This window comes from Delphinus delphis, chromosome 8, assembly GCF_949987515.2.
Source record: "Delphinus delphis chromosome 8, mDelDel1.2, whole genome shotgun sequence".
Classification (NCBI taxonomy): domain Eukaryota; kingdom Metazoa; phylum Chordata; class Mammalia; order Artiodactyla; family Delphinidae; genus Delphinus; species Delphinus delphis.
In genome coordinates this window covers 78,239,708-78,266,450 of record NC_082690.1, presented here as the reverse complement: position 1 = coordinate 78,266,450, position 26,743 = coordinate 78,239,708, and the positions used below count along the sequence as shown (strand labels likewise).

Below are 26,743 nucleotides of genomic sequence, written 5' to 3'. Positions count from 1 at the left end.
ATCTGTACAGCCCCCCCGCCCCACCCCGTGTTCATAGCAGCAATATTTACAGTAGCCAAGACATGGAAACAACCTAAGTGTCCACTGATGGATGAATGAACAGAGACGCTGTGATATATATGTATGTAAAACAGCCATTAAAATGAGGAAATACTACCATTAGTAACAACATGGATGAAATCTGAAGGAAGATAAGTCAGATAGAGAAACTAAATAAAAAAAAACAAACTCACAGACTTATGATTACCAAGGTGAAGGGTACAAGGAGGGGTAAGTGGAGGAAGGTGGTCAAGAGGTACAAATTTCCAGTTATAAGATAAATATGTTCTAGGGACGTAATGTCCAGCATGATAACTATAGCTAACACTGATGTATGATATATAGAAAAATTGTTAAGAGAGAAAATCCTAAGAGCTCTGATCACAAGGAAAATATTTTTCCTTCTTTCTTTCTTTGCTTTTTACTGTATCTATATGAGAAGATGGATGGGCTAAACCTACCATGGTCATCATTTCACAATATATGTAAATCAAACCATCATGATATATGCCTTAAATTATACAGTGATGTATGTCAATTATTTCTCAATAAAACTGGGAGCAGTTATCTCAAAATAGAAAGTTAAAATAGCTAAAAAATAAAATTAAGATAAATAAATAAAATTGAGACAAGATTAGTGAAGTACATCTAATATGAGGCCTTATGTGTTAACACAAACCATCCATACATGAGTAAATTTATTAGAAATGATAATAAAGTTAATAACATATCTCAGAATTGGTGTATGTAATCTATACTACTTAAAATTTGCATCTTCAGTTAAAAGTTTTTATTCCCTTTTTTCTTTTTCCTTCTTTATTCCTTCCTTTCTTTAATTTATTTTTTTCTTTCTTTTCCTTTTGTTCATTCTGTTCAATGCTGAAGTGATAGATAAAGCAGTGAATATTTCTCTTCAAATATGTGTGATAGACTTGGACCATGCAACTGGATTAGCACAAGGAAGATTGTCCTGCATGGATATCCTGTGGCCACAACAAAAATGAGCAGTGATTATGTTGTGTGTCCACAGTCTGCTGTGGCAGTTGATAATTCTGGGCAACTGTGTAAACAATATGTTTCCATTAAGATAAATGTCATTTCCAGAGCTTAAGAATTAGACTATTTCACTATTTTGAAATAAATCCAGAAATGAGGATAATTAACTATAATCACCCATAATGGGGCCAATTGTCAGATACAAGGAAGACTTATCAAGGCCCTTATTGAGATAGTTCTTAGCTGGCATGTTTTTCAGAAACATGGATGGCACAGAACATTGGAGAGGGAATGCTGATTCTCAGACAATTCACTGATTTAACCTTTCTACTCAACGTTAGTGATCATATTCTTCTTTAATCCCAGAAAGAATTGACTTGTTATCATTTAGGCATTAAGATCATAGTCTTGGGCTTCCCTGGTGGCGCAGTTGTTGGGAGTCCGCCTGCCGATGCAGGGGACGCGAGTTTGTGCCCCGGTCCGGGAAGATCCCACGTGCCGCGGAGCAGCTGGGCCGGTGAGCCATGGCCGCTGAGCCTGCGCATCCGGAGCCTGTGCTCTGCAACAGGAGAGGCCACGGCAGTGAAAGGCCCACGTACCACAAAAAAAAAAAAAAAAAGAAAGAAAAAAAAAAAGAACATAGCCTTTACAGTTTAATCAGACTTGTATCATTTTATCTACCTTCTAAACAATGGATCTCATCCCTATCAAACTTAATGGTACTTTTACAAGGTCTAAAATAACAATGTACACATGTAATTATGCCCCAAATGCTAGGATCCAATAATGATTATGCCTCGCTTGAGGGGACATAAGAAAAAGTAGATTAAAAGAATTATAAAACGTTTAGATGTCTGTTTTTCTTGCCTGTCATACTTCTACTATCCCTTCTTCTAATAACTGTACCTTGCTTTTTCTTGTGAAAAATATTTTTCCATGCTAATTCCACGTGGCTTGTGTGACACTAACTTTACCCACTCTATCAAGGCAAAGGATGAAACTCAAGCTCAGCCAATCAGAGGCTTGATCCAGAGTTGGTAAAGTTAACATAAAAGTTGCTGGTGAGACTCAAATATAAAACTCTCATTTTCAAGAATTATTGAGGAAAATGTGCCAAGGGTCATCACTATGTCAGAACTCACCTGAGACTGAATATAACATAGAAAAAGAACACACGAGTATAGAGAAATACTGAATTCTACTGATGTTCTTGGTCCTTCTCCCCTGTTCTACACTTGCCTGAAGCTAGTGTGTATACACCTGGATTTTTCAGCTACATGCTTCTAGCACCAGCTGCTCTGTTCTCTTGACACCATACTTAAATCTTTTTTTCCACCTATCCCTACATGATCGTTAATTCTCTCACTGCCCTAAAATTCAGAGTAGCCTCCCTCCAACAAAAGAAACAAACATCCAAGCTTATATCTAATGCTCATGCTTATCAGGATGTGGGCAGAGAATATATCCACCTATTTTGGCTTCTCTAAATAAAAGGCAGGCTCTGCTTACTACCCACTAAAGGAATGTCTCTCAGTTGGATTCTGTACAAATTTGGGGTGGCTTAAAACAAATGTCCCTACAGCCTTCTTAGGAACCCAGCTTCTTGGGAATATACCTAAAATGCCATTTAATATCTCCCCTTATCTCTATGATAAAACTCAAACTCAAATCTGATAGTAACAAAATATTTTTAATAGTTAGATCTGCTAATCTAGCTTTGATTTTTGCCTGGGAACTTTAAACATCACATTTTCAGTACAGCTTACTTGGTAGCTCAAACCCAACAGACATTCTGGGTTCCAAAACAGAAAGAGATATAAATCTCTATAATCTTGCAATACGTAAATGTAAAAATTCCAAAATTACTAGGAGTTTCCATTTTACATTGTTCTTTCAAATGAAATTAGGTATTAATCAGGATTTTTGCTTGCAAATAATAGAAACCAATAATGGCTAAATCAAGCAAAGCATGAATTTATTGTGAAGATTTCATGTAGAAAACTTGGGGAATAAGGTTCAGAAAATAGGCAAGAACCAAGTAGGAGGAGGTATCCATAATTATAAGACAGGAATAGTTACTGTGACAGTTGAATGAGAGGTTGTAAATCAGTGTACTTAATTACAAGGTGGGTTGATGAGGTCTCAATGAATTTTCATGGTAAAAGTCAAAATCTGGGGACACTTAGGATTGTCAAATATAATAAATAATGTAAATGTGTTTGTCACATTATTTTCTGGACTTAAATAAAATATACGACTGCTGCCAGGCAGCTGAAAACATGTGTTAATGTCTCCAAAGTGCAATTAGGTATAAACCAAAAGTAAAAACACCCGCAAGTGGTATTCAAAATAAAACCAGAGATTTCTGCGTCTCACTGCAGGAAGCATCTCCTATTTTAAAACTTCCTAAAACTGTGCATAAACCACTATATATGAATGCTTCAGAGCCACATTTGTTTCAATTTAAATGTGTTTTTAAAATGCCTGAAAAATGGACATGTCCTTTCAAATACGGTTGCAACTGGAAAACTTATAACCCATATAAAGAAAAGCAATAGAGTTTAGGGGTAAGATGTGACTTAAATACTTTGCTTCTAAAATATTGGCAGATGTTATAATATTTTATAAATTCCCTAACAGTCTCTTTCTGAGAACAGCTCAGGAAATGGATGGGTTACTGGACTGAAATCTAAACAATGAATGCGTATTTCATCAATTCTTGGGATGCACAATTTTTTCTCTTTTTAATGTTTCTAAAATCAGGACGTGATCTACAACATTATGCACTTTTCATTTAGTATTTATGGTTCCCTCTACCCCAGGAAGTTGTTAAGTCACAATCCACTTTAACGATTGATGACTCCTTAAAATTTAAAGATTATTTCTGTTTTAAAATAAGGGGTGAAGAGATCAATAAAGGGGAGAAACACTCAGCTGCATAGGAACTAGGGAAAATAAGAAATTTGTATAAGGTCTTTTTATTTATTCTAAGCCACACAGAAGGAAAAAGTAGAATTTCAAAATGGATAAAGATAAAATTGTCTATAAAATAGTTTCAAGTCGATAATGGAGAAAAAGGCCAAAGGGAATCAGCCACCTATATATATTAAAATAAAAATACAGAGCTTTAGGCCTTTGGTCAAAAAAAAACCCCTTAGATATTCTCTTTTAAATTATAGTAAAATATAATATAGGCAGCAAGAAAGATACTTCGTTGAAAACCAAATATTTACACTACTTTTTAAAAATCATTCCTTTGTTTAAATATAATGTTATGATTTAAAACCTATATGTGGACTCGTTTCTACTTTAATTAAGATTTACATTTTTACAGAAAGATTTAGAATTGAGTAGACATGAGTGATAGGATCATCCTATAAACACTTAAAACCACCCTACAGCCATGAAATTATCCAAGTGATGGCAGATACCCCAGATGAGTGTTGGCCTTGCCAACGTGAATTCTAAATTTGTTGCAGGTGTAACAAAAGTTTTACAAGTGCTCAAAGATTTCCTCATTGAGGTTATCTCAGGAACAGGTTGAGATACTGAACTTGGCTCTAATTCATTAGAAAATTTAAGAGTGATTCATGAGAGTTTTATTCTTAGCACAAAACTAGCTCTAATATCTAGTGTAAGTCCTTTAACCCCTAGACACTCAGTGTCAACATGTGTGAAATAATGAAGAATATCTCAGATTTCTTGCAGCTTCAGGACTATTGAGAGGGGACATGAGGGACATGAGATGATGATTTTTTCTGATGTCAGTTAAAATATAGTTATAATACAGTCCAATTTACCAAGTATAGTAATTATTCTCTGTGCCAGTCAGCACAGGGAATATCCCATACCTACAAGAGCCCTTTTCAAATACTATGGATATAATATGGCACAGTGGCTGGGCTCTTAGGACAGAACAACTGTATTGAAATCCCACTTTTTCATAAGCTCTGTGATTTTTGATGCATCTCGTAACCTCTGGTGCCTCTGTTTTTCCACTCATAAAATGAGGTAACTATCATGACAAATGGGGTGGTTGTATTAAGTGAGACGATATAAACAAAACATTTATAACATGACTGTCACATGGTAAGTGCTCAATAAATATTAGCTCTTATTATTTCAATAAAATTCAGTTTGTCTTGCAAAAACAGAGAATACTCTTTTTGATGATTATGACAGCATTCCAAGAAGATTCAGAGTTTTGGCATCTCAATTTTTATATATACTATTATTTTAGAAGATGACAGATAAGATTCTAGCTCTTGAGCCCTCTAATTTCTCATACAGATAAAAGTTTATTGTGGAAGTCACTGCTCTCAGTAGTATTTCTCTTTATGTCTGATTTGGTCTTCCTTTAAAATAGATGATTCTCTTGGAAATAGAACCTGCTTCTGCTGTCATTAAAACCCCCTTCCCTTATCAGAGAGCTCTCATTCTAACGGGTTAAACATTTTTGCTAAATATATGAAATGCCATTCATTCCAGAAATAACTTCATGAAAGAAAGCATTAATATTCTTTTTTTGTTTTTAATAAATGTATTTATTTTTGTCTGCATTGGGTCTTCGTTGCTGCACACGGGCTTTCTCTAGTTGTGGCGAGCGGGGGCTACTCTTTGCTGTGGTGCACAGGCTTCTCATTGTGGTGGCTTCTCCTGCTGCGGAGCACAGGCTCTAGGCATGGGCTTCAGTAGCTGTGGCATGCGGGCTAAGTACTTGTGGCTCACGGGCTCTAGAGTGCAGGCTCAGTAGTTGTGGCGCACTGGCTCTGTGGCACGTGGGATCTTCCCCGACCAGGGCTTGAGCCCATGTCCCCTGCATTGGCAGGCGGATTCTTAATCACTGCACCACCAGGGAAGCCCAGCATTAATATTCGTGTCAAGTTATACAAACTTTTTATGTACTAGTAATGGAGCTAAAACAATCCCTCTCTTCAAGGAGTTCACAATCCATGAAGGAGTCTGGCAGTGGCACTCAAAGTCTCTAGAGAGGCACCTACTCAGGGAATGATATTGAACTATCTTTAGAAGTGTAAAGGAGCAGCCAAATAATAAGAAATGGCAAAAGAGAGAGAATAGTATGTGTGCTAGACCACAGGATGCTCAAAAGAGTTGAGAGATAAGATGGGAGAGGAGCTTTGGGGTTAGTCAAACAGGGCCCTGTATGCCATTGAAGCCATGGCACTGAATGTTTAGCATGAAAGTCAAATGATCAGATTTACTCTTTAGAAAAATAAAGTAGGAAGAATTTGGGATTTCAAATTCAGTAACATCTAAAGATTGTCACCATATAGGTTTACTTAGCAGTTAAGTTTTAGGCAATATTTTGTACAGAGAATTAAAAACTCATACAACTCAGTAACAAAAGAAAAAATCTGATTAAAAATTAGTGAGTTCTGATATGGTTAACTAATCTATGACAAAGGAAGCAAGAACATACAATGGAGAAAAGACAGTCTCTTCAATAAGTGGTGCTGGGAAAACTGGACAGCTACAAGTAAAAGAATGAAATTAGAACACTCCCCAACACCATACACAAAAATAAACTCAAAATGGATTAAAGACCTAAATGTAAGGCTGGACACTATAAAACTCTTAGAGGAAAACATAGCCAGAACACTCTTTGACATAAATCACAGCAAGATCTTTTTTAACCCACCTCCTACAGTAATGAGAATAAAAACAAAAATAAATAAATGGGACTTAAAAGCTTTTGCACAGCAAAGGAAAGCATAAACCATAAACAAGACAAAAAGACAACCCTCAGAATGGCAAAAAATATTTGCAAATGAAGCAACTGACAAAGGATTAATCTCCAAAACTTACAAGCAGCTCATGCAGCTCAATATTAAAAAAACAAACAACCCAATCCAAAAATGGGCAGAAGACCTAAATAGACATTTCTCCAAAGAAGATATACAGATGGCCAACAAACACATGAAAGAATGCTCAACATCACTAATCATTAGAGAAATGCAAATCAAAACTACAATGAGATATCATCTCACACCGGTCAGAATGGCCATCATCAAAAAATCTACAAACAATAAATGCTGGAGAGGGTGTGGAGAAAAGGAAACCCTCTTGCATTGCTGGTGTGAATGTGAATTGGTTCAGCCACTATGGAGAACAGTATGGAAGTTCCTTAAAAAACTAAAACTAGAACTACCATACTACACAGCAATCCCATTACTGGGTATATACCCTGAGAAAACCATAATTCAAAAAGAGTCATGTACTAAAATGTTCATTGCAGCTCTATTTACAATATCCAGGACATGGAAGCAACCTAAATGTCCATCAATAGAGGAATGGATAAAGAAGATGTGGTACATATATACAATGGAATATTACTCAGCCATAAAAAGGAATGAAATTGGGTCATTTGTAGAGACATGGATGGACCTAGATAGTGTTATACAAAGTGAAGTAAGTCAGAAAGAGAAAAACAAATATTGTATATTAATGCATGTATGTGGAATCTGAAAAAATTGGTATAGATGATCTTATTTATAAAGCAGAAATAGAGACGCAGACGTAGAAAACAAATGTATGGATACCAAGGGGGAAAGGAGGGAGTAGAATGAATTAGGAGATTGGGATTGACATATATCCACTATTGATACTACGTATAAAATAGATAACTAGTGAGAACGTACTGTATAGCACAGGGAACTCTATTCAGTGCTCTGTGGTGACGTAAATGAGAAGCAAATCCCCAAAAGAGGGGATATATATATATATATATATATATGTATAGCTGATTCACTTTGCTGTACAGTATAAACTAACACAATATTGTAAAGCAACTACATTCCAATAAAAATCTTTAAAAAAGAATTAAGAAAAAAAGACTTGGGGAACTGAATAGACATTTTTCCAAAGAAACATATAAATGGCCAACAGGTACATGAAAAGGTGCTCAACATTACTAATTATCAGGGAAATGCAAAACAAAACCACAAACCACAATGAGATATCACTTCACACCTGTTAGAATGGCCATTATCAAAAAGATAAGAGATAGCAAGTGTTTTTGAGGATGTGGAGAAAAGGGAATACTAGTGCACTAAAGCTGGGAATGGAAATTAGTGCAGCCACTATGGAAAACAGTATGGAGTTTAAATAGAATTACCCTACGATCTAGCAATCCCATTTCTGGTATATATCCAAAGGAAATGAAAACAGGAGATAGAGAAGATATTCCCAGGTTTACTGCAGCATTATTTACAATAGCCAAGATATGGAAACAACCTAAGTGTCTGTCAATGGATGAATGGATAAAGAATGTATCATATTGAGTATAGATCTAGATGTTGGGTTGGCCAAAAGGTTCATTTGGGTTTTTTCCATTAGACCTTACAGAAAAAAACAAACGAACTTTCTGGCCAATCCATATATACACACATACATTTTGGAATATTATTCATTCATGAGAAAGAAGGAAATCCTGCCTTTTGCAACAACATAGATGGACCTTGAAGGCATTATGCTAAGTAAGATAAGTTAGATAGAGTAAGACAAATACTGCATAATATCTCATATGTGGAATCTAAAAAAGCTAAACTTGTAGGAAAAGAGAGTAGAATAGTGATTACCAGGAACTGGACAGTTGGGAAAATGGAGATATTGGTCAAAAGATACAAACTTCTAGTTAGAAGATGAATAAGTTCTGGGGATCTAATGCACAATGTTGTGGTCTATAGTTAATGATACTGTATTATATAATTGAAAGTTGCTAAGAGAGTAGATCTTTTTTTTTTTTTGGCGGTACGTGGGCCTCTCACTGCTGTGGCCTCTCCCGTTGCGGAGCACAGGCTCCGGACGCGCAGGCTCAGCGGCCATGACTCACGGGCCCAGCCGCTCCGCGGCATGTGGGATCTTCCCAGACCGGGGCACGAACCCGTGTCCCCTGCATCGGCAGGCGGACTCTCAACCACTGCGCCACCAGGGAAGCCCGAGAGTAGATCTTAAATGTTCTCACCACAAAAAAAAGAAATGGTAATTATGTGGGGTGATGGGGGTGTTAGCTAATGCTATGGTAGTAATTATACTGCAATATATAAATGTATCAAGTCAACATGCTGTACACCTTAAACTTAGACAATGTTACAATTATTACTCAATAAAACTGGGAAAAATCACTGAGTGTTGAGTGTGTGTATTTAAACTAGCATTTGTTAAATGCTTATTTTGTGCCAGGTATTGTACAACGTGCTTTACATATATTATTTCATTGAATCTTTGCAGCAGCCCTACAGGCAAAACATTCTTAATCATTTCCATGTTAGAAATGACCAACCTAAGGCTTAATGACGTTATTTAACCTGCCCATGTTCAAGCAGCTACTAAGTGGTAGAGCTGGGATTTGTCCAGGTTTAACCTCTACCAGAACCCATGATCTTCTGGTAGAAGTTTTTACTAATTCTCTGCTTGTGGAAAAACAAACAAACAAGCAAAAAACAATAAAGACAAGTCCTGGATTTCTACTGAATAATGCATGGGCAATAACCAAAATGTACATAAACATTGAATTAGTCTTTGAGTTTTTAATTCCAGACACATGCACTTTCACCAGCCAGTAAAACCCCTCCAGGCAATAAAATAAATTATGGTTTATAAACTAGCTTTGCCCCTAGAGCAGTAACAAGGCAAGGTAAATTTGTTGTGAAATCATTAGGAAAGATCAGCTAATTCACTTGTAATTACTCCTGAGAATATTATCTTCCTGATTTGCCCAGTTAAGACTTGAACACCTGCCACCCTCTCTTTGCAATTCTGGGAATTCCCAGCCCCAAAAAGCCAGTTCGTCCTAGGAATCCACCTGAGAGACTTATAGCAATTGAGTAAAACTCTGTTTTTGGAGTTTTACAAAAATTTATTTTACCATTTCCTCAGCCCCGGGATTTAAAAAAAAAGTGTTGGAACGTATTTCCACATTCAAATACAAGTGGTACAACTGCATAAGACATATCAACACTATGACATTTAAAGCTAATGTCATTAACTTTAAAAATTGTTTTGTTCCATCTTTGCTAATCAGTCACCATTGCATTTGTAATGACTAAAGGTCATCAAATCTTACTTACAAGAATAAATTTGGACCCAGTTTATTATTTATGATTTAATTGAAGCTTGCCAAATATTGACTGTTGTGAGCAATTCCTTTTAAAGTTAGTACTAACAAAGATCTGATGTTATAGTTCAAGCCGGACAATAAAGTTTAACTGTTAAAATTTCAAAGGAAGATAATTTATTTCATACTTGGGGTTTCTGTTTTCCTCCCAGGATCACTGGAAAATTCCTGTGAGGTGTGGCAGGAAGAATAGGATTACCATTTGCTTTTATGCTCCAAGCTGACATAAATTAGTCCTGTTGATGGTTTTATACACTGAAGTGATAGGGGCATTGACAGAATAATTATCTTGTTTTAGTATTACCATAAACCTGACTCCACTAATAAGGGATGTGTCTTATTAAAGTGAAAAAGAGACCAAGTTTTTTTCATATATTTTAGCCTGAATTTGGTATACAATTCAATATGTATATATATCCATAAGCAATATTTGCACTTTTTAAAAATGTTTGATCTCACTGCTGCTAAATTCATGGGGCAATTCCTGGTTTTGTCTTTTTTGTTTTATTATCAAGATCTAGAGAGTGTCATACAGAGTGAGCTAAGTTAGAAAGAGTAAAACAAATATCATATATTAACGTATATATGTGGAACCTAGAAAAATGGTACAAGCAGAAATTTCTGAGACACAGACATAGAGAACAAATGCATGAATACCAAGGGGAAAGGGGTGGGGTGGGAGAAAACGGGAGATTGGGATTGATACATATACGCTATTGATACTATGTATAAAATAGACAACTGATGGGAACATACTGTATAGCACAGGGAACTCTACTTAATGCACTGTGGTGTCCTAAATGGGAGGAAAATCCAAAAGGGAGGGGTTATACGTATAGGTATGGCTGATTCATTTTGCTGTGCAGTAGAAGCTAACACAACATTGCAAAGCTACTATACTCCAATAGAAAATAATTTTTTAAAAAAAGGTTTGACACGTTCCCCCTTCTTGAGATACTCTTTTTTCAACTTGTCTTATGGAACGCCTCATTCTTTGTTTTGTGTTCTTTCTTTCTTTTTAAGATTCTCAATGGTCTTTTGTCAATCTCCAACACTTCTCACACATCTCAACTCTGGAGTAACTCATGGCTGAGTACTAGGACATTTTCTTTCTTTATCCTCACTACCTCATTGATTTCATCCACGATCATGGTTTTAAATACAATCTCTTCTCAAATCAAACAGCTAACTCATCCATCATATGTAGTCATCTCAAATTTGAGGTATGCAAAATTAGTGTCATCTTTTCCCCAAGTCTTCTTCAACTACAGTCTTCTCTCTCTCAGTTAAGGATGGTACCAACTTTCTGATTTTTCCTGCTAAAAATCTTGGAGCATTCTTGACTCTTCCCATTTTGTCACTATGTACATAAGTTACTCAACACATATAATTGGCTTCATGATAAGATACATACACAGAATTAAATATTGCATCTGCATCATTCTCTCCAGTCTCTTTTTCAAGAACTCCTGTTAGAGACATATTACAGACTCTCAATCTTTTATCCATGTCACTTATACACAGACACACACAGACACATACACACGCACAAACATACCTTTTTATTTGTGTGAAATTCTAATTCCTCAAATTATGCTATGAGTTACTATTTCTCTTTTCAAACTTGTCCAGACAAGAGTATTTGTTTCTAAAATAGTTTTATTTTTATTTTAAATTATTCCAGTGTTTATAAGCATATTTTTTTCAAGGTTAATAACTTTTAAATTTTATATCCACCCCCTCCTTTATTTTCTCTTTTAACATTTTTACAAAGAATTGATATTTTTCATATTCTTGCATTTATCTTTTAGATTTACCTGAAACGCTTATTTTAGCATTTTTATCTGTGCAGCCGATTAAGGCAATTATACTTTTTTCCCCATAGAGACCTGGGTGCAAAGGCTACAAATAGTAGTGTATGTAGCCTGTTGATTATACAGGTTGCCCTAAGGGACAATGGAAATAGCTCTTTCCAGTAGACATCCATATGTGACCTCATACTGTTCCCAATCTAGGCTTTAGACAGGTATGCAGGATGCCTTTGGAAACCACCAGGGCACAGTGGCTAGGATTCACATTGACTAAGACATCATGTCCATCCACACCAATGTGCATAATGAGAACAATGTGACTGAGGCTCTATGCAGGGCTAACTTCAAGTCCCCTGGCTGCCATAAATTCCACATCATCAAGAAGCAGGGCTTTACCAGTTTAATGTGAATGCATTTGAAGAGATGGTGTCTGAAAAGTGGCTCTTCCAGGAAGGACCTCGAGTCACACAAATCCCCAGTTGTGACCCCTTGGACAAATGGCGAGCTCTGCACTAGTAAGGGCTTTGACACTGCCCCCTCCTTACTCACAGCCACCAGTAAGTCCTCTTCATGTAAAATAAAATGAAATAAAATTTTTGTCAGATTCTTCTATAAAATTATCTACACTGAATTCTATTTGTTAATTTTTTTTTACTGTCTTTCTTAGCACTAGGATTTTTATGTATTTTGGAATTTGGTATGCAGATTCATTTTGTGATGGAGTATTTATTTATTTATGTTTTAATTTTCTTTATTTCTGCTCATCAGTACTTGCCTAGTAGTTGTCCAGTTGGCTCTACCTGTTCTTCAGGTTCTCTAATATTTATAATACTAAAAGAAAGTATGCTTTGAACTCATGATCTTGTGGCTTAGATCAAACATGTTAAGGGTGCTCACAGAAGGACAGTTCACAGAGGGACAGCTCCCCTACTTATGATTATCAAAACTATTTAGAGTGCAGGTGAATGAGTATTTTGCTCTTGGAGGAAACGTCTGTGTTCAGAGTGCACTCTGAATGCTGTGGACAAGGCAGCTGCTCACATGATGCTGCTGAAGGATTTCATGTCAAATTTACTTCTCTCCGTCTCAGTTTTGGCCTCTAGTGGTGTCAGAAATTTCACCACTAAAGTCAGAACCTTGGTTTTGATTTTATTAATTTAATCATTCATCTATTTATTCTTTAAATATTAAATAAGTGCTCCTGTAACCCATGTATGGTAGGTAAAAAAAGGCATTAATATATGTATCGATGTTCTACGTCATATATCATTAGGGAATTGCAAATGAAAACAGCAGTGAAATTCCACCGCATATCTATTAGAATGGCAAAAATTCAAAACACTGAGAACACCAAATGCTGCCAAGGATTTGGAACAGCAGGAACTCTCATTCACTGTTGTCAGAATATAAAATGATACAATGACTTTGGAAGACAGTTGGCAGTTTCTTATAAAACTATATATATTCTCTAACATATGATCCAGCAATTGTGCTTCGCAATGTTTACACAAAGGAGTTAAAAACTTAGGTTCACATAAAAGCTTCGCAAGGATGTTTATAGCAGCTTTATTCATAATTTCCAAAATTAGAAGCAACCGAGATATTTTTCAGTAGATGAAAGAATAAATAAACTGTGGTATATCCAGACAATGGAATATTATTCAGCACTAAAAAGAAATGAGCTGTCAAACCATGAAAAGACATGGAGTAAACTTAAACGAACATTACATGTCAATCTGAAAAGTATACATTCTATAATATTCCAACAATATGACATTCTGAAAAGGTAAAATTATGGAGACAGTGAAAAGATTTTTATTTGCTAAGGGTTTGAGGGAGGGAGGGATGAATAGGCAGAACACAGAAAATTTTTAGGGGAGTGAAATTATTCTCTATGAGACTGCAGAGATAGATTATGTAATTATACATTTGTCAACACCCATAGAATATACAACACCATGAGTAAACCCTAATGTAAGCTTTGAACTTCGGGCGACAATGAGGTTTCAACGTGGGTTCATTGATTATAACAAATGTGCCACTCTTGTGTGGGATGTTGATAGTGGAGGAGGCCTCAGGTGTATGGAGATATAGGGTATATATGGGTATCTGTACTTTCCACTCAATTTTGCTGTGAAACTGAAACTACTATAAAATATAAAATCTATGAAAATGAGGAAACAAATCTGTTCAACTTTATTAAAAACAAAACAATATCTGACCTCACAATCAACAAAGCAATAGACAAATAATCGGTATATTCACCACTTAAACCAAGTATATTGGATCTTCCATATAAAATATATATTCCTTGAGGAATATCAGCATGATTGTGTAACTGGATGGTTATTAATAAAAATATTTTAAAACTTTATAATAAAACTACCTTAATATTCATAAAGTGGTCTTATACCATAGAGAGCTCTTTGAAAGTTCCTGAAGTAGCAGATTAATAGTTAAGAACTTAAGAACTATTGAAATAATGGACAGTATAACAGAGATCACAAATTAAACTATAAATATCATTTTTGTTGTTTATTAAAAATAATGAATAAGCACACTAAAGAAAATATTAATAGTTTTTCAAATTGAGATATTTTTACAAATGTACATTTTTTTTTTTTTTTTTGCCGTACGCGGGCCTCTCACTGTTGTGGCCTCTCCCGTTGCGGAGCACAGGCTCCGGGCGCGCAGGCTCAGCGGCCATGGCTCAGGGGCCCAGCCGCTCCACGGCATGTGGGATCTTCCCGGACCGGGGCACGAACCCGTGCCCCCTGCATCGGCAGGTGGACTCTCAACCACTGCGCCACCAGGGAAGGCCCCCAAATGTACAATTTTAAGCAAGTAAAATTTTACAATTGATTGTATTTATCTTCTCTGGTCGTTATGCACATACCAACAGCCCCCCTACACATTACTCACTCATCCTGCCCACCTTATAGACACAGAGAGGTAGTCAGATCTAGCTTCATCTCTGTTCCATTGTACAAACCTATCTTGATAAGACATCTGTTCCACCCCTATTTTTTTTGCAAGTAGCCAGTCATTCCTTTTTATTATTGCTAAATATCTTCACCAAGAATAACTTTTATTTCCCTTAAACTAGAACTAAAAATCTTTCAGCTGAATGAAAATATAGTTGAACTTTAAATGCATTAACTCATTAAGTATTGATGTATCATTCATAAGGTAAGTTATGAATATTCCAAATAATAAAACCCATGTAACAGTGAAGTAAGGACACATAGAATAAGTGAATCTCTTAACTCACAGGGCAAATAAAAAACAAAGCCAAGATTCAAACCCAGGTTTTGACCTCCATCAGATCCCCTGTCTCCATGGGCCAGGCTTATAAAAGGCTTACCCCTGCCTCTGACCCCAAAATGCAGCTATGAACATAGCGTGAGGAATTCTCTCCTGTGAAGCAATTACTGTCATGCTATACAGAGCACTTTCCACAATGCAGACACGTTTGAAAGAACGTACTGCTGCCTGGTAAACATACTGTTGCCACGGTAAAGGAGAAGAAAGAAGGCAAAAAAAAAAAAAAAAAATCCCTAAGTAGCTAAGAAATGTCCAGTGCTAGGCAAAGGCTGAGTTACGATAACAAACGAGCTGCAGTCTTCACCATCTAGGATTTTACAATCTAACCCCTATGTGGGTAGAGAATGAGGGGAACCTTACGACCTTGAAAGATATCATAACCTACTTGCTTACCTACCAAACCTTACTAGAGACTTCCTATAAGCCAGGGGGTCTCAAAATATGTTTTCACCGGCAGCAGCATCACCTGGATACCTACTGGGCCCAAACTGACCCAAACTCACAGAATCAGAAACAGAAACTCTGAGAGTGGGGCTTGGCTATCTGCATGTTAACAAGCACTTCAGGTGATTCTGCTGCTCACGCAAGTTTGAGAAGCACTGCTGAAAGCAAATGTAATAACTCACCCCCGATTTATACAGACACAATCTAGCGGGCATTCCATTTCTGGGTTTGTGCTCACAGCTAAATCTCTCTCGTTCACATCATGTAGAAATATTTTAAGTTGACTACTCCCATTCTTTCACCTTCACCACCCCACCTTGAATGATTTTAAATAATACAGATTATCTGAGTGACACGTGGCTACCTTCAAATGCTACCCTAGCATTGTTACTGAGCAGCCTGCTCAAATATGGTGAAAGCACACACATAAATCTTTCTGGCTGCAGTACTGTGATGGGGTTATTTTTCACGATGACGGGAATATGATTCAAAAAGCCTTTAACATAAACCTTGCACTGTATACTCTCCATGAATAGTAAACCAGCCAGCCAAATAACCTTTCTAGTGTCCACTTTCACAGACATTCCCTTTGTATTTTGTAAGGGTCTTGAACATCAACATTGCCCCTGCTTGACTTGCAGTCATGTTTTCCAGCAAACTCATCAGGGGTCTGATGTCAAATGTAGACTGGGCTAGTGTTTCCCACTCAAGGTGTTTTGGCTTGGAGTTCACTCAAGTCTCAAAGCTTAGAGTTGAAGGTAGTTTTTTTCTATCTCAGTTACTCTACTAACCATAGTATAGTATCTTTATCATAGAGTCGATGACTTATAGTCATAAATAATGATTTATAAATTACTCAGTAGTAATAAAAATCAATATAAGACTGTTCACTTAGAAAGTCATAGGCATTTTATTATGCAATTTGCACGCATATTTTTATCTTGTGGTTCTTCTAATAGCCTTAGGAGGTGCTAGAATATTCATTTTGCAACTTAGATAACTAAGACTGTGCATTTCACACTGTGATGTTGCATTGCCCTAATCCTGCGTGCTTATTTGATGCATTTATTAGAATAAACTGGGTTTAGCTCTGTGTGATAGAGACTCATAATAGCAGAATCTTAAACAAGATATAAGTTTCTCTTCTCTGCCTTTCTGACGCATAAGTCAAAGCCATGTGATTCTATCCCTTGAAGGTGTTAAGGGCTAGACTCCTCTCACTTGATGTGTTGCCACTTCTCTGATGGTGCCCTTGACTGTTTGGTCCATGATGTCTTCACCTCTATATTTACATTTTACCATCAAAGGAGGGGGAAAAAAGAGAAGAGTAAACTCATTTCCTTTATGGATACAACCTGGAAGCTATCATATATCTCCTTTGTTTATAGAACAGTGGCCAGAACATGGGGCTGGGACATGGCCCAGACAGTTGAAAAGGAGGTTAGGAAATGTTTATTCTGGGTGTCAATTTGCTCAGATTAAAGTAGAGTATCTTTTAGACAGAGAGAACAGCTTTGGGGAAGAACTATCAATATTTGCCACATTTAATCACCCTCTCTCACCTTAATTTAGAACCTGGATCTTAACTCTTAAAATAGGAAGTGAAACTGGTAAATAATAAATCTTTAGTACTAAAGTTATTCAGCAGAACACATGAGAAGCACTTTTTTCAGCTGAAAACATTAGTCCACCTACTGCCTCATGCTGTATGAGTCTGCAAAAATCAATTAATTATGAATTTTTCTCCTAAGCCACTTATTATCCATCTGGTGAGAAAGCATCATAGGTGAAGGCTTTAGTCAATATTCCTCACATTAGGGTCCTCAAGTCACCTTCAGAACCACATAGGGTATTTAATGATAAATCAATCCTGGTTCCTGCCTAAACTGGGTGAATCAGAATCTCTGGTAATGTGGCCCAGGAACTTACATTTTAGCATTACTCCCAGGAGAGTCTTATGCACACTAAACTTTAAAACCACTGCAGAGTGAGAGGAAGAAATAGATAGATTTAAAAAATATTTTTATTGGTGTATAGTTGATTTACAATATTGTGTTAGTTTCAGATGTACAGCAAAGTGAATTTGTTATACATATTCATATATCCACTCTTTTTCAGATTCTTTTTCCATATAGGCCATTACAGAGTATTGAGTAGAGTTCCCTGTGCTAAACAGTAGGTCCTTGTTAGTAGAAATAGATAAATTTAAATTCTTTTCTGGCTCTGTCTTATGACCTCCTATTACTGTCCTTCTGCAGTATCTGCGGGTTGGTCTTCCTATGCTTATTAATTCCTGGCAGGTGTTAGAGCTCAAACATTATGGTAGGAAATTATATAGACTCACTAAAAACAGTCAGACCTTCACAGTTATTAACTTATACAAGCTTCTTAATGATGTGAGGTAGCTAGCAAAATGCAGTATTACTATTCACCAGACAAGTCAACTAAACTGACATTCGGAGAGGTCAAGAGATTTGTACAATGACACACAGAGGTGGATGGAGATCTTTATATGACTGTAGGTTCTTGCTATTCTGCACCTTCTTACAGCTGTCTCCCAAGTAATAAGAAGGTTGAGGGCATAGCCTCAAGCATAACCACCAGTTGGCTTCAGCTTTGACACGCTAGACCCATGAAGATGTTCATCTTGACACCTCTTTCCTCAGTGCCTGTACTTTATCCCAACCAGAAGTCCTACGTAGCAATTTTTTTTTCTACGTAGCAATTTTTAATGTTGAAAATAATATCTAAGGTCTAATGGTTTTCCTGAGGGAAGATGGAATAAAGTAATACTGAATGCCTGCCTCAGGCACTAATCTAGGCTCTTCACATAATATAGATATAACAGCTAGCACTCTAAAGACCAAGGCTTTTGTCACGCTACCATTCTGACTTATCTCATGCAGGGCTTATAGTAGAAAAATAATCAATGAGCCTGCATTTACCTTTATTTTTAAAAATTATATTCAACAATGTAAAAAATATTCACTACTTAAGGAAGTTATGAATAGATGTAGAATTTCAAAATCACTGAATGCCGCTTCACTTTCAAAATTTGGAAAGACCTACAGCTTGTACAAATCTTGTGCCCACATTTGATTCTTCTTGTAGTATGCCTGCTGTGCTCCGTGCTTTTAGACCAGCACTGGGGTTTTAAAGCATTAGAGTCTGTGAATAAACTGTCATCACATCTGTTTTAATTGCATTTCCATCTGCTCATGCAGTGTGCACCTGTGCTTGGCTGATTAGACTAGAACAAGGGAAAAAAGTCTTCTAATATGGTTTGCCTTAGAGTCGAAACCAAGATTTTTCACTTTTTATTTGATGGAGTGTCGGAGAGGAAAAAAGAACACGGAATGCAATTCACAAGGCATGTGTTTTAGTCCTGGGTCTCCCGTTTGTAAGCTGTCACTGTGGACATATCTGTACTGTGACATTTCTGAACCTCTGTTTCTCCATCTGCAATTATGTCTGCCTCGTCACTATGTTAGTGTGAGAATAAAAGGAAATAATAAAGGTACAAGTGCTTTGTAAATATAAAAAATGCAATTTTGCATATGCCATATAGTCATATGTCATTGAGACTGAAGCAGAAACTAAAACAAGGTGTAAGATTCTTCTCAAATACAGAGTTTGCTGGTTAATTAAAAAAATCCATATGTTCTTCTACTGCTTCCTAATGCTGAAATTACTCTCCATTTTCGTGAGTATAAAATGGGAGATCAGAGCAGGAAGAGAGGAGTGTTGAAGAATTGATATGTAATTAACATTTTAAATATGCCTTTTAATCCTCCAAAATGTTTTAATATCCTTAAATAGTTTAATAGGTGCGCTACTGAGCTGCTGCAGCCAGGGCAGGGAACAAAGTGCTTAGATTAGGGAATACAGCTGAGACTGAAGCAAACAGAGCAAGCAAATACAGTGTGAAATCATTCCAGATGGAAATAAGTACCTATAATTAGTACCAACATTGTGCAAGGCATGTTAGAGGGAACAAACCTCCTTCAGAATGCTACTGAATCAGACTAGCACTGGTATGTAAGGTGAATTTTCAGTAATTTTAAGTAAAGACTGAGAAAAGTCTGCAAACAATAATACTCAGAGATAAGAAATCAATAGCCCAGTTCAGAGTGATGTGGGGAAAAACAGTGTCTGGACACATGAAAGGGAATCAGAACATCTTTGATATTTATTATAACAAGGAGGAAGAAGGTAGAAGAGGGGGAAGAGGGGACAGGAAGGGGGGAGGAAGTGGAAGGGGAAGGTAAGCAGGAAGAGGAGGAAACCGTAGAACACCAGAATCAGATGTAACTAATGGAAGTCCAGGTTTCCATCACTTCCTTAGCAAAGTAGGATAAAGAATGAAGAGATAATTGTACAAGTACCCGTGTATCATTACAGTTTGGGAAAATTACTTCCTAAAGTAATTACACATTACAAAGTTCACTCAAAATGTGGGTCAGTCATTCTCAAACAAACGTTTACATTGACTTCATAAAGTTCTGAATTAGTCTTTCCAGACGCTATTAAACAATTCTTAATGTGGGTTCTATAGAATACTGGCCCTACAGAATAATAACTGTGATAATATCACTAACAATTCTATGATGAAATAAATTTGAGAAATATTTCTCTTTACTGAAGGACAGCCCAGAATCTGATTTAAAGAGAGTCTGGTGAGTCTTCAGGGGCAGTGTAGAGGTCATGATACTTCTAGTGGAACTCAGGTCTTTCTGGTAATTAAATTAAAGAATGATATGTCCAGAGGGCACAAATTCAGGTTGACAGCACAACTTAAAGAATGAGTGCTTCCTGGAACAAAGTATACATGACAACTGGTTGATGGTAGCAGACTGATGAGAGAGATGACTAAATTTCAAGAGACTAATTATAGCCTGATAAAAAGGAACACTGTCTTAGTGGTTTAAGGGCATTAATCAACCATTTCCACAGAGAAGACTGTGGTGGTTGACAACCTCACTAATAATCAACGTAATTCAAATTCCCAGGATAGCACTTTTATGCATCAAATTTGTTTTATAAAAATTGAAAAGAATATGAAACACTTAGAAAAAGTGAAAGTATAATGAAAAGGTAGTTTTAAAAACTACTAAAGAGATAATAAATTTGTATAACCCTTTTGCAAAATAATTTGACAATATATTTAACTGTCTTACGATTCTTATTACACTGTAACTCAGTATTACCATGTTTTAAAGAATGAGCCTAAAAATAGTATAGGGGAGAAAGAAGCAAAGGGCAAAAAGTTGTTCATTACCCACTATTTTATAACAATATAAAACCTAGAGGTAACAAAAATGTTTTCCAGAAGAGATGGTTAACTGAATAAACAGACATTCATCCGATGGCCACTTTATCTCCCTACTGTTTCCCTTACATTTAGATTGTAATCTGTGACACGAATGGAGAACAACAGCTATTGGATTTCTTACCAAGAAAATGATCAGGATAAAGACTCCGATCACATGAAGCTTTGTTTTCAATAAAATATATTATCTAACAGAAATCCCCTTAAGGCTTTTATATAAATGATAGTCTGTGACAGAGATTAACATAGACCAAATTTATTGGGTAATTTTTCAGCCAGCAGCATCAAAAACACAGAAAATTTAGAATAATTTTGGGACATTTATTGTAAGTTTCTTCACTCAAATCCTTACTCAAAAACCAGGAAATTCTACCTTTGATAGACAGGTTTCTGGGTTGCAAGTAACAGAAACAGATGCTTGCTACCCTACAAAAAATGTTTGTATGTGTGCATATATACGTATATTGATACATATATATATAGGGAGAGCTATACTCAAAGATTTTGATAGGTACAGGATGGTTGCAGGATGAGGGTTAGAAATCAGGCACCAAGATTACATTACAGCTACTCTTAAGGGATCCTCCAAAATATTCTCTAAGTATTCAAAATTCTGGCAGAACAGGTATGATCAGGAGGTTTAGGTAATGTGATTGTTCAAGAGACAAATAGCAGAAGGGTATGGCCTACCTCAGCCCCTGTAAACAGAAGGCAGCAGAGGAGGCAGTAAGACTACAACCAAAGGAAAATTCCTCCAGATGGGAGAATAAAAGGCAAGTGAGATAATGAGAGACAGATTAAATGTTCTAAAGCCAAAAATTGACAAAGTTTACTACAATAATCTCCAGGGCTGCTTTGTACTCACCAAGGGCAATCACCAAAGCCATAAAATATGCTATTACAGGATAATGTTCTTTGTAACAATAATACAAGCTCTCCTCCCCTTTATCGGGTGTCCCTGGTCACTTCTACCCCAGATTCATATCCACTGGATCATGCTTACATGACTTGCGGGATAATTCTACTTAGGCTGCTTCTGTTTTACCAGGTTTTACCAGCTTATACTTAATTATACTTAATTTATCATTCCACTCCCCATTTGGATTATTCTTTCTGGTTTCTGCTAAGCTGTCTCACTATGAATGACAGTCATTGAGTCCAGGGTGGTATTATCCTTTAAGAGGAGACACAATTCCCTCACTCTCCTTTTTCTAGTCAACTAGCAAATTCTCAATATTATTTTCTACTTATTTAAGATATCCAATGTCTCTTCTTATCACTGATGACTATTAATAATTCTGAAAATGTCTGTAAAGAAAATTTCCCTAAAGAGATGACATATCTGGAATACTAGATAGATAGACTGTGTCACAATCTGCCTTTAGTCCCCTCTAATTCCAATAACATTTACTGTGATTCTGCTATATACCTGATTGGAGCTACATTGTGAAGATGAATGAGGCCTGCCATCTGCCTTCAACATGCAATACACTGAGAAATACAGACATAGATTGAACATGCTATACTACTGACACGGTAAATGCTAGTTATTGATATCAGCTAGGTTTTGTGGAACCCAGGGGAGGGAAAATTGGCATTTCTGGGAGGGTGGGAAGGCTTCTCAGAAAAATTAATATTTATATTTTACTTTGAAAGTCACAGTAGGCCTCTCTCTCTCACATACATACACACACACACACACACAGGGCCATAATCTAAGTATAACCTAACTGGTGTTTAGCCTCTCCTTCAGCCAGAAAAAGGTCTTGAACTTTAACTCAGGCTAGCGCTGAAGCTGAAATTAAGCATGGATTAGAGAGGACTAGAGAGAAATTTAGAAAAATTTGCAACCTGGGCAAAAGTGGCTCAGGGATTAAGAAATTATCTGATATGTAAGGCTTGATGAGGCAACAATAAGAGAAAACAACAGCTTTTGGTAATGACACACAGCCTTGTCCATGGGCAAGGAGGGAGATTTAAATATGTCAGGTTAGTTTGGGGAAAAAGTATGGGAGGGGCTGTACTTAGAGCATAAAATGTTAAAACAGACAGGGTGGGAATGTTTTCTTAAACAAACAAACAAAAAAAGAAACTTCAGTTTCACATAACAGATCAATGAAATAAATACCCTTCTGTTTAAAAGACTCTAATGTAATATTTGCTCCCATCCAGAACTGATGCAATTTTACCCTCTGCAATCTCTGCTGTCCTCTCATTTGCTTTGCCAGTATGTGTGGGGCTGAGGGCTTTCAATTCTACATCTGCTCGCATTACCTGACCAGCTCTCAAAACTCCCAAAGGTAGACTTTGTCATAGGGTGGAAAATCTTCCATTTGTGGAGTAGGTACTCAAAGATGATTTGGGAAAGGTCCCAAAGATGCTTGGCAAATATGCAAAAAACACATGGCCAAATCAGTGGTATCTGTTATGTGGACAAGTTCTTGGATGGCTGTTGGCTCTTTTTTATAATTCCCTCTATTTTGCTGCTCTTCCATTCTCCCGATTACATCTGGGAGAAATCTTCAGTTAGGTAGCCATGATCTTTAATACCCACCGGACGCCTTTGACAAGGGTAGTGAGATGAGTCCATGGGAGCAAGAGTTGGAGGCAGAAAGGTTCAAAAGAGCTATAGCAACAGCTACAGATAACAAGTGGTACTAGAGCTTAAGAGCACGTTGGGGCAGGCTTTTAATTCACCCTAAAATTGCTACACTTAGGTCCAATCATGGCAAAATATTTGTAGCATTCCATTCTAGATTTTGTTTAAATTATGATGGTGGTCCCAAAGGTGTAGGAGGAGTACAACTAGAAACTCTTTGTTTTTGAGATGGCTGGACAAGGTTTAATCAGAACTGTGAGGATCCTTGCCTTGCATCTGAACAGGAAGATTTAGATTATAAATATAATATATAATGTGATAAAATATATATATTTCTCAGAGGGTGGTATCATCTTTGAAGGAATGCCCTGAGGTTCTTGTTTACACTGATATTCAACTGAGTTCCCACATCAGAACTGGTTACTTGTAATGTTGGGGAATATGGAACCAAATTTACATTTTAAAGAGAATTCCCAGGTGGTTCATTGTGCCATGGTTTGAGAACCACTGATAGAGATATGTAGAAGGTAAGATGTTGGCCTTCCTCTCTGTGTGTGTATATGTGGAAGGAAATTCTGAGGTAAGAAAACATCAGATCTCCTGGAAACTTTCAGTCCTGAGAATTTGCCCCAAGTCCCCTAACCAACAAGTATCACAAGGAGAGCAGTGAGACTATGTCTCACAGGGTACCTAAAGATAACAGGAGGCTTTCAAGTCTCCATGAGAGTAAAGCAGTCTTGTCAAAGGAAATCCGAGGAGCTTGCAGTCTATAGCCACACCTAAAGTAAGTTTAAACCTCAGTAGAAAGGGTAGGTGAACCCGTGAACTGTTACAGTTTCTGATTAATACCAGGGGCAGGTGAGAGAACACTAAAACTTGAATGGCACGGCTAAGAGAGAGAGAGAAAAAGAGAGAGAGAGAGAGAACAGCTTCAGATACATATATATATATATATATATATTATCTATATAATATATTATATATTAATTATATAGATAATAATTATGTATATAACATATTATATGTATAATATATATTTATATATATATATATATATATATATATATATATATATATATATATATATATATATATGTAAAACCCAGTGCTTCTTTGAAATGTTGACAAAAGGAAGAATATAGCAAAACCTAAGAATAGCCAGTAACCCAGACAATCATGAAAGTTATACCTGAGACATTCCTGGGAACTTCAAATCTAAGTTCTCCCCCTGTCTGGAGCCTTGTTTTATCATAAGAGGAGAATGCAAGTGGTTTCTATTGGCTAATAAAAGGAATCCTTCCTCCTTTCTTTGGTGGAAATGTACTATTTTATTCATTTATCCTCTTAAAGGAAAAGAAGAAGTATGGTCCATAGTTTATACTCTCTTAACTGAGTTGCCTACTAACTCTTCAAAAGAATTTTTGAAGCCAAGAGATGTTACTCAGCTTCTGTTGGTGTGCTGCTTTCCTGGGAAATAGGTTTTAAGATGAATTAATACCATTAGCAGTAACTGTCCACCTCAGCATGACCTCAATCTAGCTCCAGGCTCATCTCTCCCCAAACTCCTGGGAGTTTTGAGAATCTCATCTTCTAATTAATCTGAGTATTTCTCAGGCATTGTGGTTGTATTTCTGCCATTTCCTCACGTTCTACACTTCTGCACTGATTGAAATCCTAGGAAGTCCCTCAAGCTTAGCAAAAATATCACCATTTCTATGAAGCCTTGCTAGATTTCCAAAGACCCCCAAACAACTTTTCCCTTTTTTCACCTTACACATCATGTTGACATATGCACCTAGCTTCCCAACTGCACAGCTATAAGTGGGATACTAGATTCCTTTTGCTCTATTCCTCACTGCATGTAGCACAGTGCTTTGCACACAGTACTGTTTGATAAACATTATCTACTACATCTCCTCTTTCCAATGGATTTGTTACAGAAAAATGCGGCTGTACGTACGTTACTAAATGGATCATTAAATCTGGCAGATGTCACTTTGCTTCTAAAAGAAACTTTTGAACAGTTTCCCCTCAGAACATCTTGTTCCAGGCTGGTTGTCATGCCCAACAGAATAGTCACTGCAGGGTTCAGCAAGAAATATGTCTAATTTCCTTCCCTGATATATCGGGAGGTTATACAGAGAATTACCTTCATGGGATTATTTCAGTTCTTCTTGTGAGCCAGGAATTGAGAGGAGCTCTTTAGTTATAGCCTTATGAGAACATTAGGGGAGAAAAAAGAACTCAGGAAGGTTCATGACAATTTGTGAAGAATAATAAAAGGGACACTAAAAATAAATCAGTATCTGATTTGAGCACTGATAAGGATTAGACGAGAAAATGGATAACAAGGGTCTAGCCCACGGCCAAAAATAAATCTAAAAAATATGTCATTCCACAGGGCTAAAGGAATTACTAGAAATGTATGGTAAAGACATTTAGTGTGAATGAGGGGGAAATAAGAGAGTGCTGGTGGCAGCGAAGGGCGGGGTTGGCTTTGGATAATCCCAGAGCCTGAGTGTCGAACTATGCTACACTTGCTGTGCCCCACAGCCTGTGCTGGATGGGCAAGCCAGGGACATTCAAAGGGACTAGGAAAGAAGCAGCAAAATGTTTGGACCTTTAGATTATAATCTTTAAAAATTGTTATTTACTCAATATTTGTCATGGGCAAACTGACCAGGCCAAGTGTTCACACGTACACTATTATCAAAACTTCTCAACAAATATTTTAAGGTAGATTAAATTATTCTACTTTGGAAATGAGAACAATGTTAAGTATTAACAAAAACAGTAGTTAACATTTAGTAAGAACTTTCTAAGTTCTTGAAATTCTGCTGAGTATCAAACAGTGATTTTCAGGTGAGATTATCTTAGAGCACCTAACCCAGAGTTTTTAGGTCACAGAAGTGGTATGTGCCAAAGCTATTGGTCAAACTCAACTTGTTCTTGTTCTTTTACCCTCTTCAGTGTGTCCCATCTCTGACACGTTTGCTCCAATTTTGTGCTAGCATTTCTCTGCTGGACTCCTGGACTTTCACAAAGAATCTTTCATCCATGGGTGA

General features: G+C 36.7%; 1 protein-coding gene and 1 pseudogene across 2 annotated transcripts in view; one reads left to right on the top strand and one right to left on the bottom strand.

Annotated features, from left to right (window-relative positions):
• Window positions 1-26,743, bottom strand: part of LUZP2 (leucine zipper protein 2) — a 448,942-nt gene that overhangs the window by 125,671 nt on the left and 296,528 nt on the right. The gene's annotated exons all lie outside the window — the stretch shown is intronic.
• On the top strand, window positions 12,018-12,139 carry LOC132430442 (small nucleolar RNA SNORA70; annotated as a pseudogene).